Source organism: Somniosus microcephalus, chromosome 11, assembly GCF_052327205.1.
Source record: "Somniosus microcephalus isolate GS21.2 chromosome 11, FLI_Smic_1.0, whole genome shotgun sequence".
NCBI lineage: Eukaryota > Metazoa > Chordata > Chondrichthyes > Squaliformes > Somniosidae > Somniosus > Somniosus microcephalus.
Window position 1 is genome coordinate 192,134,642 of NC_140997.1, and position 16,416 is coordinate 192,151,057.

Genomic DNA, 16,416 nt, shown 5'->3' on the forward strand with positions numbered 1-16,416 from the left:
GTTAGAAGAAAATCTTTCTCTCTCTCCTACAGAGCACTGCATATGTGGGACCGAGCCCTAGTCCTTACTGTGTCAACCAGTTCCTGCAAAAGAAAAGTAGATAAAGATCTGAAAACCTGCAGACTGTTGATCCTGGCATAAATGCCAGGATCTGCCCACCAATGAGCTGTGGGACTGATCCCGTTAACGTTCATGGGGTCTGGAGGAGCTCACTAATTTAAATAAACCAGACAGGCACCTGTGTCACTTGAACACTCGCCTGTCCAAAGAGGCCGGGCATGCTGGCAGAGGGGTATCGGAATTTTATTGGCAATTAAATCCTTACTTTGCTTTTAAACTGTTCAAAACACAACTGAGTGGAGGGGCTTTGTAAATCCCAAAATGACGATTTGATGCTGATGAGTTGGAGGTGCACTAAAGCAGGGTGGTTCTATTTGAGGCTTGTAAAGGCATAGGTGTCAGCTGCAGGAAAGGAGGTTGCCAAACAAGTCAATGCTGCCACCCAGTTCCATCCAAGCTGGCTGATAATGAGGTGATAGTGTGCTGGTATCAGGAGCAAAGCAAAATCTTTGGCCTCCTCTTCCTCAAGTGTCCACGGCTTCAGCACATGAAATGAAACAAGGGTTAGCTTTTAGTGTAAAGGGAGAGCAGAGAGAGCGAGAAATGGCTGGTGAAATCATCCGCAGCTGGTCATGCAGAGTGTGCAGGGTGAGTCACCGCGGCCAGGACTCTGCCCCTGTGTCGTGATAGCCAGTACGCTTCCTGCGAGGTGGGGAGAGGGTGTGTAGGCGGGCTTGGCCTCCTCCGCTGACAGTGTGCTGGCTGGTTGTGGGCGACCTTCTCCTGCAAGATAGAAAGGAGTGTGTTAGCGACAGTCTTGTGAGGTGTTTAGTGGTTGTCCCTGTCATGGTCAAATAGCTGGTATGCAGTGTGTCAGATGTGAGGTGTGGGGAAGTGAGGGTTGGAATAGTGGTGAGTGTATGAGTCTGAGGAGCAGAAGGTATAGTGAAGTGTGGTTCAGTGATTGTAGGAGAGTGGAAGGAAGAGGGAGAGGGGAGTCTTGTGACTAGTGAGGCTGCGGTGGTGGAGGTGCGAGCAGAGAGTAAGAGAGCAGTATTGTTACCTTGACACCTCTGGTGAGGGCTTTGAACTTTCGGCATTGCAGCCATGTCCTGGGAGCTAAGATCCTGGCATTGACCTCCTCTGTGGTGTCTTCCCATAGGCAGTGGAGATGATGCCTAGAGGGCTTTCTGCCCCCTGGAGGTAAGAGGATGTTTCTCCTCCTGTCCACTGCCTGCATCAAGGCCTCCAAGGCGCCATCGGAAAACCTTGGTGCCCTTTCAGTACTTGATGCAGCAATTTCGGTGTACAGACTCTGCAGCCTCTCCCTTTTAAGAGGTGCTGGCTGCCTTCAAGTGGTGTCAGAGATGCTGATATCAGGCCCACAAACAGGCGTGCAGGTAGCGCTGGCTGCTCGCCTGACTCATGATCATGAGCAGGCAGCACGAATATTACATGCTGATGGGACGACACTAACGGGCACATGCCGTGTGTGCCCATTTCCAGGCTCGATCACATTTCTTGGCCAGTGAGTTTTTAAACGGATGTTCATGAAAAAGCTTTGGCATAAGAACATAAGAAATAGGAGCAGGAGTAGGCCAATCGGCCCCTCGAGCCTGCTCCACCATTCAATAAGATCATGGCTGATCTGATCCTAACCTCAAATCTGCTATCACTCTACATCCCACCCAAGCCCATGTGATCTCCCGGAAGAGGCGAAAAACCAGATAAAAAACCCAATGGCCAATTTGGGAGAGAAAATCTGGGAAATTCCTCTCCGACCCATCTAGGCGATCGAAGCTCTTCCAGGAGATCACTCTGTCCCTATATTTTCTACAGTACTTACCTTCTGTAAAGGCGATCTCCACCCCAGCCAGGAACAGGAATAAAACCATCTCCTGAAATCTAACACAGAATTAGAACACAAGAAGTAGGAGCAGAACCAGGCTACATGGCCCCTGGGCCCGCTCCACTACCCACAGGGCCATGACCATTCCGAACCTAGACTCATGTCCAATTTCCTGCCCGCTCCCCGTAACCCTTAATTCCCTTTACTTCTAGGAAACTATCTATTTCTGTTTTAAATTTATTTAATGATGTAGCTTCCACAGCTTTCTGGGGCAGCAAATTCCACAAACCTACCACCCTCTGAGTGAAGAAGTTTCTCCTCATCTCAGTTTTGAAAGAGCAGCCCCTTATTTTAAGATTATGCCCCCTAGTTCTAGTTTCACCCATCATTGGGAACATCCTCACCGCATCCACCCGATCAAGCCCCTTCACAATCTTATATGTTTCAATAAGATCGCCTCTCATTCTTCTGAACTCCAATGAGTAGAGTCCCAATCTACTCAACCTCTCCTCATATGACCACCCCCTCATCCCCGGGATTAACCGAGTGAACCTTCTTTGTACTGACTCGAGAGCAAGTATGTCTTTTCTTAAGTATGGACACCAAAACTGTATGCAGTATTCCAGGTGCGGTCTCACCAATACCTTGTATAACTGCAGCAATACCTCCCTGTTTTTATATTCTATCCCCCTAGCAATAAAAGCCAACATTCCATTGGCCTTCTTGATCACTTGCTGCACCTGCATACTAACCTTTTGAGTTTCGTGCACCAGGACCCCCAGATCCCTTTGTACTACAGTACTTTCCAGTTTCTTGCCATTAAGATAGTAACTTGCTCTATGAATTTTCCTGCCAAAGTGCATAACCTCACACTTTCCAGTATCGTATTCCATCTGCCAAATCTCTGCCCACTTACTTAGCCTGTCTATGTCACTTTGCAGGTTTTTTATGTTCTCCTCACTCACTACTTTCCCTCCCATCTTTGTATCATCTGCAAACTTTGATATGTTACACTCGGTCCCCTCCTCCAAATCGTTAATATAGATTGTAAAGAGTTGGGGACCCAGCACTGACCCCTGCGGAACACCACTAGTTACTGATTGCCAGTCTGAGAATGAACCATTTATCCCAACTCTCTGCTTTCTGTTAGAGAGCCAATCCTCCACCCACGCCAGAATATTACCCCCAATCCCGTGATTTTTTATCTTGAGCAATAATCTTTTGTGTGGCACCTTGTCAAATGCCTTTTGGAAGTCTAAATACGCTACGTCCACTGGTTCTCCTTTATCCACCCTGTATGTTACTTCCTCAAAGAACTCAAGCAAATTTGTCAAACATGACTTCCCCTTCATGAAACCATGCTGAGTTTGTCCTATTAAATTATGTTTATCCAAATGTCCCGTTACTGTCTCCTTAATAATGGACTCTAACATTTTACCAACCACAGATGTTAGGCTAACAGGTCTATAGTTTCCAGCCTTCTGCCTACTACCCTTTTTAAATAAGGGTGTTACATTCGCAGTTTTCCAATCTGCTGGGACCTTTGCTGAGTCCAGGGAGTTTTGGAAAATTATTACCAATGCATCCACAATCCCTACCGCCACTTCCCTCAAGACCCTAGGGTGTAAGCCATTAGGTCCAGGGGATTTATCCGGCTTGAGTCCCATTATTTTACCAAGTACCACTTCCTTAGTGATTTTAATCATATTTAGCTCCTCTCCCCCTAGAGCCCCGTTTGTCCAGTGTTGGGATATTCTTAGTGTCCTCTACCGTAAAGACTGATACAAAATATTTGTTCAGCGTTTTTGCCATCTCCACGTTTCCCACCATTAATTTCCCGGTCTCATCCTCTAAGGGACCAACATTTACTTTAGCCACCCTTTTTCTTTTTATATAACTATAGAAACTTTTGCTATCTGTTTTTATATTTTTTGCTAATTTACTTTCATAATCTATCTTCCCTTTCTTAATCAATCTTTTCGTTATTTTTTGCTGTCTTTTAAAGACTTCCCAATCTTCTATCCTCCCACTAGATTTGGCTACCTTATATGCCCTTGTTTTTAGTCAGATACTATCCTTAATTACTTTACTTTTTCATATTGGTGTAAAATAAAATGTTATCAGAAAGCAGCTTCAGCTGATTTTCCTGAACTACAGAAAGTGACAAAACTTCACTCAAATGATTTTTTTCCATTGAAAGTGTACTGAAGTTGCTATAATTGGAATATATAATTGCTATCATGAGCCGCAGTGGGATGTGATATAAACACCTGTCCTTGTGAGGCTTCACCATTCATAAGTATTTCACTCACTTCATATTTCACTGCTGGCTATGACACATCCTCCATGCACTAAAGACTGAGCAGTTAAAGTAATTAAAGGGGTACTGTCTCAATGAAAATGTGTTTGGTAGACTTTATTGCTCGTTTACAAACATATACCACAATGCTATAAATTGTATTGCAACACACCATTGTGTTACTTGCACAAGAAATCACCCTGATGAAAATGATACATGACTCTTAGATAGTTCTTCTCCCTCCCTCCCAAAAACGTTTGCTAATGCTTTTCTATCACCCCTTTAAAAGCAGCTCTCAGTAACTCAGTCTGATCATAGAGTTGTGTGCATGTGCGAGAGTAAATGCAATGGTTTGTAATTATTCAGCTGTCCGCTGGATAACGTCCTAATCAATCAACTATTTGAGAGTCAATTACCCTGTAGTAGCTGCACAGATTAAGGCCACTACATTGTTTTGTTTGGCTGCTTTGCTGATTGAAAGATATGTAACAAAGGTGGGGTTTAGGACTGATTATTTCCACCTAATCCACGTGGATTATTTTGTTTCTGAAGCCTATATATGATTAGCTGCAACAACACCCAAGAAGCTAGACACCATCCAGGACAAAGCAGTCTGCTTTCTCGGCAGCCCGCTTGATCGGCAGCCCATCTAATACATCCACCGTGGCTGCAGTGTGTACTATTTACAGGATGCACTGCAGAAAGTCACCAAGGCTTCTTCGATGAAGGAATGTTAATATATGTCTTGATTGGAATGGTGTGTGACTTGGAGGAGAACTTGGAGACGATGGTGCTCCCATGCACCTGCTACCCTTGTCCTTCTATGTGGTGGAGGTCGCAGGTTTGGGAAGTGCTGCCATAGAGTGTACATTTGAGCTTTTAAAATGAGAGTTTGATTTAACTTAGACTTGCCAGGGCTGTATTGTTTTCTATCTCCTGTTAAGAGGTGCAAAGCTTCTTCTAAGTGAGCACAAGGCTGCAACTTGGTCAAAGGTGAACATGAATGTCCTTAAAAGGCACGTTGAGGATTTCTGTGCAAACCCGTCAAGTATTGGTATATATCACCTTGAAAAACTAGATTGGCTACAGAGGAAAGATGTAAATACAGGTTTAATATTACCACTTTAAAGAAAGATTAGCATTACTGGCACAGAAAAGTTGAGAAAGAGCAAAACAGATTCTGATAACAAGAATGTTTTGATACAACAGAAAAAAGGTTTTAAAATTGTATAAAATTCTAAAGATTTCAAAGGAACAAATACATTTTCAAGAATAAAGGTGTTCAATTCATACAACCAAAAATCCTCCTTAAAAGCATCTATAAGTTGCTTGTGCTTTAAAAATTAATAGTACTACACCTGCTTCTTTCTTATGAGGAGCCTGCAAGTGTGGAACACTGATTTGACCTCCCACTTTTCTCCTCTTTCCTACCACCCCTCCCCCCCCGCCCGCCCGCCCTACACGCACACACAAAACTTGAGGAGTATTGAACATAGGAACAGGAGTAGGCCATTCCGCCCCTCTAGCCTGTTCCGCCAATCAGTGAGATCATGGCTGATCTGCATCCTAACTCCAGCCACCCGCCTTCTCTCCATATCCTTGTATACCCTTGGCTAGCAAAAATCTAGCGATTTTAAATTATTAATTGAGCTGGCATCTGCTGCTTTTTTGTGGGCGAGAGTTCCACACTTCTACCACCCTTAGTGTGAAGCAATATTTCCTAACTTCTCTCCTGAATGGACTGGTTCTGATTTTAAGGTTACGTGCCCATGTCCTAGACTCTCCCAACAACAGAAAAGGTTTCTCTCTATCTACCTTATCAATTCCTCAATCAAATCGCCCTTAACATTCCAGGAAATACAAGCCTGGTTTATATGATCACTCCTCATAATTTAACCCTTGCAGCCCTGGTAACATTCTGGTGAATGTGCACTGCACTCCTTCCAAGGCCAGTATAGGTGCGGTGCCCAGAACCGTACACAGTACTCCAGATGTGGTCTAAACAGGGAATTGTATAGCTGTAGCAAAAATTCTTCCCCTTTATATTCTTGCCCTCTATCTAGATATAAGGGCTAACATTACATTGGTCTTTTTGATTATTTTTGGTACCTGACCACTACATTTTAATGATCAGTGTACACGGACCCCTAATTCTCTTTGGACCTCCACTGTTCCTAGCTTTTCACCATTTAAAAAATACTTGAATCTATCCTTTTATGGTCCAAAATGGATGAGTTTATCAAATCCCTGATGATTTCCAGGTCTCTTGAGGGTGCAGAACCAAAATGAGTTAGATTAAAATAAAAACTGTTATGTCCGTGTATCTTAATGTTGTGTCCTTCAATAATCAGACAACAGACTGCAGGGAACGATTCAACAGGTGTTTACTGAACTAACTCTACAGATCACTACTCAGGGTTTATATACAGGTGTGGTCACTGCCGGTACTACAGTATACAGGAGCTGTAAATACATCACATACATTACAAAAACAGTCTTCTGTCTATAATGTTTAATAATCTGGTGTAAATATGCAAACAGTAAGTTCAGACCACTGCACCAGCAAGGATATATTAAGTTCCCTGCTGATGATCACACCTGTCGCTCACAAACCTGGCAGGTACCCAGAACACTGGTTCCAGCTAATCCATTACAAGAGTGAAAGCACAATAGTAATACTGTCAATAATATCATACTCTAACAAGACAGCCTGACAGACATTTTATCGAGTCTTACTAATTTGTAGGGCTGTAGGTTTTTAACAGCTGCATGGGTTAAATCAGGTAGTCCCTGTTAATGTTATCAATTAATTTTAAAGTGTTTACCTTTGATTTAAGAGCCCATTGATAAACTTCATGGACTCTCCCTGACAACACCTGACTTCAAAGACCCTGCAGACCGTGAAGACTGTACAACCATACTCACAGCGCCAGGGACCCGGGTTCGAATCCGGCCTCGGGTGACTGTCTGTGTGGAGTTTGCACATTCTCCCCGTGTTTGCGTGGGTTTCCTCCGGGTGCTCCGGTTTCCTCCCACAGTCCAAAGATGTGCAGGTTAGGTTGATTGGCCATGATAAATTGACCCTTAGTGTTAGGGGGATTAAAATATGTGGGGTTATAGGGTGGGATATGTGTTGGTGTAGGGGTTACGGGGATCGGGTGGGATATGTGTCGGTGCAGGCTCGATGGGCCGAAATGGCCTCTATCTGCACTGTGGGGTTTCTGTGTGATTCTGTGTGATACTCATTTGGTACGAGACTCACTTATTTAGGTTTAAAAATGTAACCACATTCCTAAACAAAAATAGGTCTATTTATTGAACTGGACTTGCAATCAATCGCACTTTGACTCTAAATCATTGTCCTAATATTTCCCCTGATGGCAGCACTGTTCCTCGGCTGAATTGATGCTGCTCTTCCCGGCGGCAGATTGTACCACCCATTCTTCATCAAATAAACAGAACATTGTTAAAGGGTTCGGTATGACTAACACTAACTAATCACAGAAGTGCAAAACCTCAAGTCACATTGTACTTTTGAAAGGTGTAGTGCCAGGTTAACCTGTTGCAGGATACATTAATTATATTAGTGACTCATCTTTCCAAGAAGTGGTAATTCCAGTTTTCGGTTAAGTAAATTGGGCAGTGAAATTATTTACTTCCAACAATACACTGAACTGATCTACAGGTTTGGAAACTTATAGTTACAAAAAATGAGGCTTTAGCCTATTCCGAATATTCCTACAACTGTCTCTTTCACTCAGTCTTACTGACTCGCACTTTTTCCCCTCTCTCCCTCTCTACCTCTTATCTCTATCGACAGATTTTTGGATATTAAGGGAATCAAGGGATATGGGGATAGTGCGGGAAAGTGGAGTTGAGGTAGAAGATCAGCCATGATCTTATTGAACGGTGGAGCAGGCTCGAAGGGCCGAATGGCCGACTCCTGCTCCTATTTCTTAGGTTCATATGTTCTTACACACTTTTTGTCACTCAGTATCTGGTTCGCATCCAACTCTTTTTTTTCTCACTCACTCTCTCATTATGTAAGTCTCTCCTTGTCTCTGTTTCATCACTTCTGTGCTTCTTATCTCATACAGTTTTTCTCCCTCTTTTTATATATCTTTTGCAGACACTCTTTTTTTTCTTTATGTTTTATGTTTTATACTCTGCCCTGTTTCACTTGTGTAGCTCGACGACCTGGAGGCTATTCAGGGCTCCAATCCTCTGACAGGCACAGAAATAACCTTGCTTATCTTTAGGAGTGTGAGGGCTGAGATATTTGTTATCTTGTAATTGTACAAACGTGACTGGGGCCAGGCCTGGTTTTGAGGGGGTCAGGAATTTGGAGTCTGGATCTCAGATAGGGAAGGATTGCGCCGGAGGGTAAGGTTGCACCTCTGGCTGCATTAATTGATATTATTGCTGTGTTGCCTGTATTTATTATTATTGGGTTACCATTTTGGTCTGATTTTTTTATATATAAATGTACTCTGACTATATTATAATTAATATTATCCTAGGGTTTTGAAAGAGGTGGCTATAGAGATAGTGGTTGCATTGGTTGTCATTTTCCAAAATTCCATAGATTCTAGAATGGTTCCCGTGGATTGGAAGGTAGCAAATGTAACCCCACCATTTAAGAAAGGAGGGAGAGAGAAAACGGGGAACTACAGACCAGTTAGCCTGACATCAGTAGTAGGGAAAATGCTAGAATCTATTATTAAGGACGTGGTAACAGGGCACTTAGAAAATAATAATAGGATTGGGCAGAGTCAACACGGATTTATGAACGGGAAATCGTGTTTGACAAATCTGTTAAGAGTTTTTTGAGGTTGTAACTAGCAGAATAGATAAGGGGGAACCAGTGGATGTGCTGTATTTGGATTTTCAGAAGGCATTCGATAAGGTGCCACACAAGAGGTTATTAAACAAAATTAGGGCTCATGGGATTAGGGGTAATATACTAGCATGGATTGAGGATTGGTTAACGGACAGAAAACAGAGAGTAGGAATAAACGGGTCATTTTCGGGTTGGCAGGCTGTAACTAGTGGGGTACCGCAAGGATCAGTGCTTGGGCCTCAGCTATTCACAATCTATATCAATGATTTGGATGAGGGGACAAAATGTAATATATCCAAGTTTGCTGATAATGCAAAGCTGGGTGGGAATATAAGTTGTGAGGAGGATTCAAAGAGGCTTCAAGGGGATATAGACAAACTAAGTAAGTGGGCAAGAACATGGCAAATGGAATATAATGTGGAGAAATGTGAAGTTCTCCACTTTGGTAGGAAATATAGAAAAGCAGAGTATTTTTTAAATGATGAGAGATTGGGAAATGTTGGTGTTCAGAGGGACCTGGGTGTCCTTGTACACGAATCATTGAAAGTTAACATGCAGGTACAGCAAGCAATTAGGAAAGCAAATGGTATGTTGGCCTTTATTACAAGAGGATTTGAGTACAAGAGTAAAGACGTCTTACTGCAATTATATAGGGCCCTGGTGAGACCACACCTGGAGTATTGTGTACAGTTTTGGTCTCCTTACCTAAGGAAGGATATACTTGCCATAGAGGGAGTGCAACGAAGGTTCACTAGACTGGTTCCTGGAATGGGGGGATTGTCCTTTGAGGAGAGATTGAGCAGAATAGGTCTATATTCTGTAGAGTTTAGAAGAATGAGAGGTGGTCTCACTGAAACATACAAAATTCTTACAGGGCTTGACAGGGTAGATGCAGGGAGGATGTTTCCCCTGGCTGGGGAGTCTAGAACCAGGGGTCACAGTCTCAGAATAAGGGGTCGGCCATTTAGGACTGAGATGAGGAGAAATTTCTTCACTGAGGGTAATGAATCTTTGGAATTCTCTACCCCAGAGGGCTGTGGAGGCTCAGTCATTGAGTATATTCAAGACAGAGATCGATAGATTTTTGGATATTAAGGGAATCAAGGGATATGGGGATAGTGCAGGAAAGTGGAGTTGAGGAAGAAGATCAGCCATGATCTTATTGAATGGCGGAGCAGGCTCAAGGGGCCGAATGGCCTACTCCTGCTCCTATTTCTTATGTTCAGTGTTCTTATAATACCGTTTTACTTGTATTTATTATTATTGTGGACTGCCTGCATTATAATTATGTAAAATATTATCATTGTAGCTCAGAAGGCACAAATCTGAGACCTGGGTTAAGGCTTAATGGGTCAAGGGATTTGTAAACTGGGAGCCTGTAACATTGAGCTGTGGCAGAAAGGTAGGAAGATTACTGATTAAATAAATAGTCGGGAGCGGTCACAGGTTTGGGAGGTGCTGTCAAAGAAGCCTTGGTGAGTTGCTGCAGTGCATCTTGTAGATGGTATACACTGCAGCCACAATGGCCAGTGTTGTAGCTGAACTGGAACAGCTTGGCTAGAGGCATGGCTAGTTCTGGAACACAAGTCTTCAGCACTACAGCCAGGTTGTCGTCGGGGCCCATAGTCTTTGCTGTATCCAGTGCATTCTGCCGTTTCTTGATATCACACGGAGTGAATCGAATTGGCTGAAGACTTGCATCTGTGATGGTGGAGACCTCAGGGGGAGGCCGAGATGGATCATGCACTCGACACTTCTAACTGAAGATGGTTGTGAATGCTTCAGCCTTGTGTTTTGCACTCACGTGCTGAGCTCCGCCATCATTGAGGATGGGGATGTTCATGGAGCCTCCTCCTCCCTTTAGTTGTTTAATTGTCCACCACCATTCACGACTGGATGTGGCAGGACTGCAGAGCTTTGATCTGATCCATTGGTTGTGGGATTGCTTGGCCCTGTCTACAGCATGCTGCTATATACAGATTGTTGTAATACTTTTATTAAACAATATTATTATTGTTTTAATACTATGAGGGGGGAAAATTTGTTGATTAGCGCCTCCTGTTTGCGCCCTAAGAGGGCGCTAACGGGGCGCAAAGCAACTAGCGCCCGGGCGTGGCGATGTTTATGCTGCTCGCAAAATTGACCAGCGTTTTTGCGGCGGCGCTAAACTCTACCGCCACAATCTCCTGCGCCCACAGATCGTGACGTCAGTCGAGCTTGTAGTGCCCCGGACTGAATATTGAGTGGCGCCCCCTTCCTTTCTGCCTACCGCTAGCAACGACAGGAAGAGGCTGGGGGAGCGCTGTTTAAAGGCGGCCTCTCCCTGCTTTTTTTTGTCAGAGACATTTGTGCACCACGCATTCTGAGAGAGAGAGAGAGAGAGACTTCTGGAGAGATTCAACGCTGTGTGAAGTAGTTTTGGCTACTGAGCAGCACTTTGCAGGTTCTTTTTGATTTCACCTTCATTGCATCGATTGTCAAGAGACTCTGGGGGCTGCACTGATTCGGGATGTCGTCCTGCACCTGCAGAGTCGAAGGCATCGGAGACGCAGAGAGAGAGTGGCAAACATGGCCAGAGGGAGGAGGGCCAACAGGCCTGTGCACAGGAGACCTTACCCTCACAGGGTATTCCGGGAACAATTCTCCTACATTCATTTGTCTGAGGAGCAGTGTTTGCGCGGGCTGCGCTTCAGCAAGGAGGTGGTCACTGAGCTCTGCCACCTGCTGCAACCAGATCTGCAGCCTCAACTGAGGAGCAGGACATCTCTGTCGGTGGCAGTGAAGGTGACAGTGGCTCTGAATTTTTATGCCACCGGCTCTTTCAAGCAGCTACTGGGGACATTGCCAATATCTCCCAGTTCGCGGTCCATTGCTGTATCCGGAAGGTGACAATTGCCTCTATAAAAGGAGACGCCAGTACATCTCTTTCCTCATGACCCAGGCCAAACAGCATGAATGCGCATTGGGCTTTGCGAGGATAGCGGGCTGCACGCATGTGGCATTGCGGGCACCGCATGAAAATGCAGAGGTTTTCCGAAACCGCAAGGGATTCCACTCATTAAATGTCCAGTTGGTCTGTGACCACAGACAGCTGATACTCGCTGTCAATGCCCGCTATCCTGGCAGCAGCCACGATGCTTTCATCCTGCGCCAGACTGATGTGCCAGAGCTTTTCCAGACACCGCATCAGCCAAGTGGTTGGCTCCTCGGTGACGAGAGTTATCCACTCTGCACCTGGCTTATGACACCACTCCGTAACACCAACACCCCTGCCAAGCTGCGATATAATGAGAGCCATCTCGCTACCAGAAACATAATTGAGCAGACGATCGGCGTGCTCATGCAACAGTTCCGCTGTCTGGACCACTCAGGAGGAGCCCTGCAGTCTCCTGAGCGAGTCACCCTCTTCATAGTTGTGTGCTGCATGCTTCACAACCTGGCAATCCTGAGGACCCAGCCAATGCCACCAGGGATTTGTGCACCACCAGAGGAGGAGGAGGAAGTGGAGGAGGAAGAGGAGGATGATCAGCAGCAGCACCAATGTGGGAGGGAGGCCCACAATGTTGAAAGTGCAAGGGCCGTCCGTCAATGGCTGATAACAAACCGTTTCTGGGCCCCTACTCAGAAGGTGGCTTCTGACATGGAGAACAACATGATGGAAAGCAACCCACAACCCCTATAGCCGGCCAAAGCAGCAATGAATCCAAAGGCCAAACATGTACATTTTGAATACAACAACTTTTTTATTTAACAAACTCTGTGTGTGTCATTTATTCATGGCAAACTAATAGAAACAAACACAACAAATCATTAATTAACAGAACTGGTTCTCATAAGCTAGAGATAAAGGCCAAAACACTAAACAAATGTTATCAGATGAACATCGACTTTTAGTACAAACATTCCCACCTTTTCTTGAGACCTCCTACTTTTTGCCATTCGAGGGTGATCTCCATCCCTTGCACACTTCCCCCCTTCCCACCCTACTGCTCCTCTGTAATGGGGCCCCAGTGGCTGCAGCAACGCTAGTGGAAGGCTGATGAATGTCAGATCCTGAGACTACAGATGCCCTTGAAGGAAGCCCTCGACCAGCTCTGGGACTGGAGGGCTCGGCTGCAGACTGCACCAACTCTGCATGGGCGGCAGCAGTCTGGGCTGGCTGTGTTGCAAGTGGTGGCAAGTACAATGGGGAAGTGCCAGTGGTGGGAGCAGGAATACTGTCACCTTGAGAGAGGACAGCACCTCCCTGCTCGACTGACACACTGCACTGCCACGAGGCAGCACCCCAGCATCCGGAGCAATCTGCTGGAGCACAAATTGCTGGCCTGCTGCAACGCCAAGAACGCCTCAGGGCAATGTGGCCGAACCAGCGACGATGGCAGCAGTCAGTGCTTGCGTTGCCTCAATCTGAGACTGCATGAGAGCAGTCTGAGATTGGATCACAGCAGCCAGTGACTGAATTGCAGCACTAACCCGTTGCGTTGCGTCGGCCTGTGCTGCAGCGGCGTGCTTCACGCTCCTTGCCGGTCCATCAGTGCTTTCGGGCACCCTTCCCATTGCACCCATGAGCTGAGTGTGCATGTTCACTGCCTGGGTGTTCATCATCTGTGTCCAGTGCAGCAGGACTCACTGGCCTACTCTCCCTCCGGGGATCACAGGAAATCACAGGAACCCCACAGTGCAGATAGAGGCCATTTCAGCCCATCGAGCCTGCACCGACACATATCCCACCCAATCCCCGTAACCCCTGCACCGACACATATCCCACCCTATCCCCGTAACCCCACGTATTTAATCCCCCTAACACTAAGGGTCAATTTATCATAGCCAATCAACCTAACCCGCACATCTTTGGACTGTGGGAGGAAACCGGAGCACCCGGAGGAAACCCACGCAAACACGGGGAGAATGTGCAAACTCCACACAGACAGTCGCCCGAGGCCGGATTCGAACCCGGGTCCCTGGCGCTGTGAGGCAACAGTGCTAACCACTATGCCACCGTGCTGCCCTATGGCCCCCGAGCTTCCCTATCCCCATCACGTTGCTGCAGCCCGCTGGGTCCCAGAGCTTCACCCTCATCAGACCCTTCCCCCTGCTCCCCTCCAGGGAAGACGTGGTCCCAGTGTGGGCATGGGCTTCCTCGGGAGAGGGTGGCGCTGAGGCTCCGGCTTCCTCTTCCTCCTTGCCTGCGGCTTCGCTCCCACTGGTTGGTTGCAGGCCAGGCTGCTCAGCTGATGGTTCACAATCTGAAAGAGTGGCTTTAGCGACAGGACAGGGGGTCAGTAAGGGAGCAAGGATTGGAGAGATTTAGTAAGTTGGATTGAAAGTGTAAAAGGCTGGTGTTGTGAGGGGCAAGTGGAATGAGAGAGGGGAGAAAGCTGATGAACTTACCATTGCTGTCCCCAAGGGGGTCGACCTCTCCAGTGGCCACGGGACCGATCACCTGGCTGGCAACGATCCTGTGCAGGCGCGCCCCCAAATCGCTGAGGGTCTGCAACTCAGCCGGCCCTCCATCCGCCCGTTGCTGCTGCCTCCTGTTGTGAGATAGCTTGGCCTGCAAGAAAAAGGACGGTGTCTGAGTAAATGTGCAGCCATGTGCTTGCCTGATGTGCCTCCCATAGTTGAATAGCCCTTAATGTATGCAGTCATGTGCTTGCCTGATGTGCCTCCCATAGTTCAACAGCCCGTAATGTATGCAAGGTGTGGAATGTGCGTGTGTGTTTTATGAGATGGCCATAGGTCTTGGATGAGTGTTGCGCATTTGGGGTTTTTACACCCTCTGGGCACAGAGTGAAGTTGAGATGGAGGGTATGTAGAGGTATTGAAAGGCAGCCACTCACCCTGACCACCCGAGTGACGTTGTTGAACTTCTTCTGAAATTGTGTGTAGGTCCTGGGCACCATGCTCCTGGAGGAGACGTGCTGAGCCACCTCCCTCCACACTCTTCTATAGTTGCGGGGCAGTGGCCTCCTGCCACTCTGTGGGTAGAGTATTAATCTTCGGCGCTCCACTGCGCCAACCAGAGCCACCAAGGCCCAGTCGCTGAAGCGCTGAGCTCGTTCCCTGGGTCTCTCCGTTGTTCTTTGCAGCAGATTTGAAGTTGAGGTCTGTCCAGGCCGAGTTTCAAGGCTGCAATGAGCAGGGTGTGGATGGAGAGCAAGATCGACCCTCCCCTTTAAGAACTGGCCGGCGCCAGTGTGTCTGTGTTCCATTGCTGACTGACATCACATGAGCTTCGCCAGCGCTCTGAGGTAGCGCCTCGCTCCTCGGCGTTTGCACCTTAAGAGAGGTGTGTAGCGCCTGATTTAGCGCTCCAATCACCTCCAGGGGCGATAGAAGCCAAGTTTGCAGTCGGAGGCGATAATTTGCTCCAGGCGCTAAACTTGGCGCCCGGTCAATAATTGCGCCCCAAACGGTGCGATACCGCATTTCTCCCCCTGAATGTTTTAATACAATTAAGTAGAACTTTAAGAAGGAAAAGTGTAACAATGAAATTGAGTAAATAAAGAAATTAGGTGATGGAGCTCTATTACTGACATAAAAAGCCTCTGAAAAGACGGATATTTGTTTTGATTGTACTTTGGTTTGTAACGTTTAAAGTGAAACTTTGTGGTTACGGCATCATAATGATAGAGCTCACCATTGCAGTGCAAGTGATTTGTGTTGTTAGGAAACACATTCATTAAATCCAAGGCACAGTTCTCCTTGTGCAGGTAGAAGCACTCTTGGCACAGCCAGCACTAAAGAACAGTAATGAGAATGTTGAAACATTAGCTGGGGAAGGGAGGCAGGTCTGTGTTCTATGTGAGAACTAATAATATAACTTAAATAAGTAAACACCATCATAGTGCTTGTGAAATCCAATGCGGAGTTGTACTTTAAACTGTTGACATTCAAGAGATACACAGCGCCACAGGTTTGATCTGTGAGACTGTGCTCCTGATCCTGACAAAGCACAGATGCAAAGGAAACTTCAATGGCTGCAAAATGTAAAGTATTAGTTTAAGAGTTTGAAGGTAAGTGAGTGCAATAACCACATCGAAACTGCTGTTCTTTTCCATCTTAACTGGGTTCCCAAGTTTGCTTCACAGAATCACGCATTTATTTACATAAGTAAAGTATTGCATATTGTAATCAAATGGAAGGCAGGATCTAGGTTCCAGGTACAGAATTGCTTCTCTCTGCGTGTAGCCGTGTCCATTGTCAGAGAATTATCAGTGAGTCGAAAATCAGAGGTTCAAATTGTAGAAGAACTGCATAATTTTGAGAGCAAAGAAAAGGGTTTCTATTTATTGTGTTGTGATTGGTATCTGCTTCACGTTCTGTTTATTAAAAGAACTGTGCAAACAAATCATTTTATGCTATTTT

General features: G+C 46.0%; 1 protein-coding gene across 3 annotated transcripts in view; it reads left to right on the forward strand.

The window, feature by feature from the left end:
* LOC147111064 (protein FAM107B-like) overlaps nt 1-16,416 on the forward strand; it is a 251,642-nt gene that overhangs the window by 187,362 nt on the left and 47,864 nt on the right. The window contains exon 1 of one of the 3 annotated variants that reach the window (XM_086001546.1): nt 15,964-16,064. The exons of the other annotated variants lie outside the window; for them this stretch is intronic. The gene's annotated coding sequence lies outside the window, so the exon portion shown is untranslated. Of the gene's footprint in view, nt 1-15,963; nt 16,065-16,416 lie in introns of those variants that run through there. 3 annotated transcript variants of the gene reach the window in all.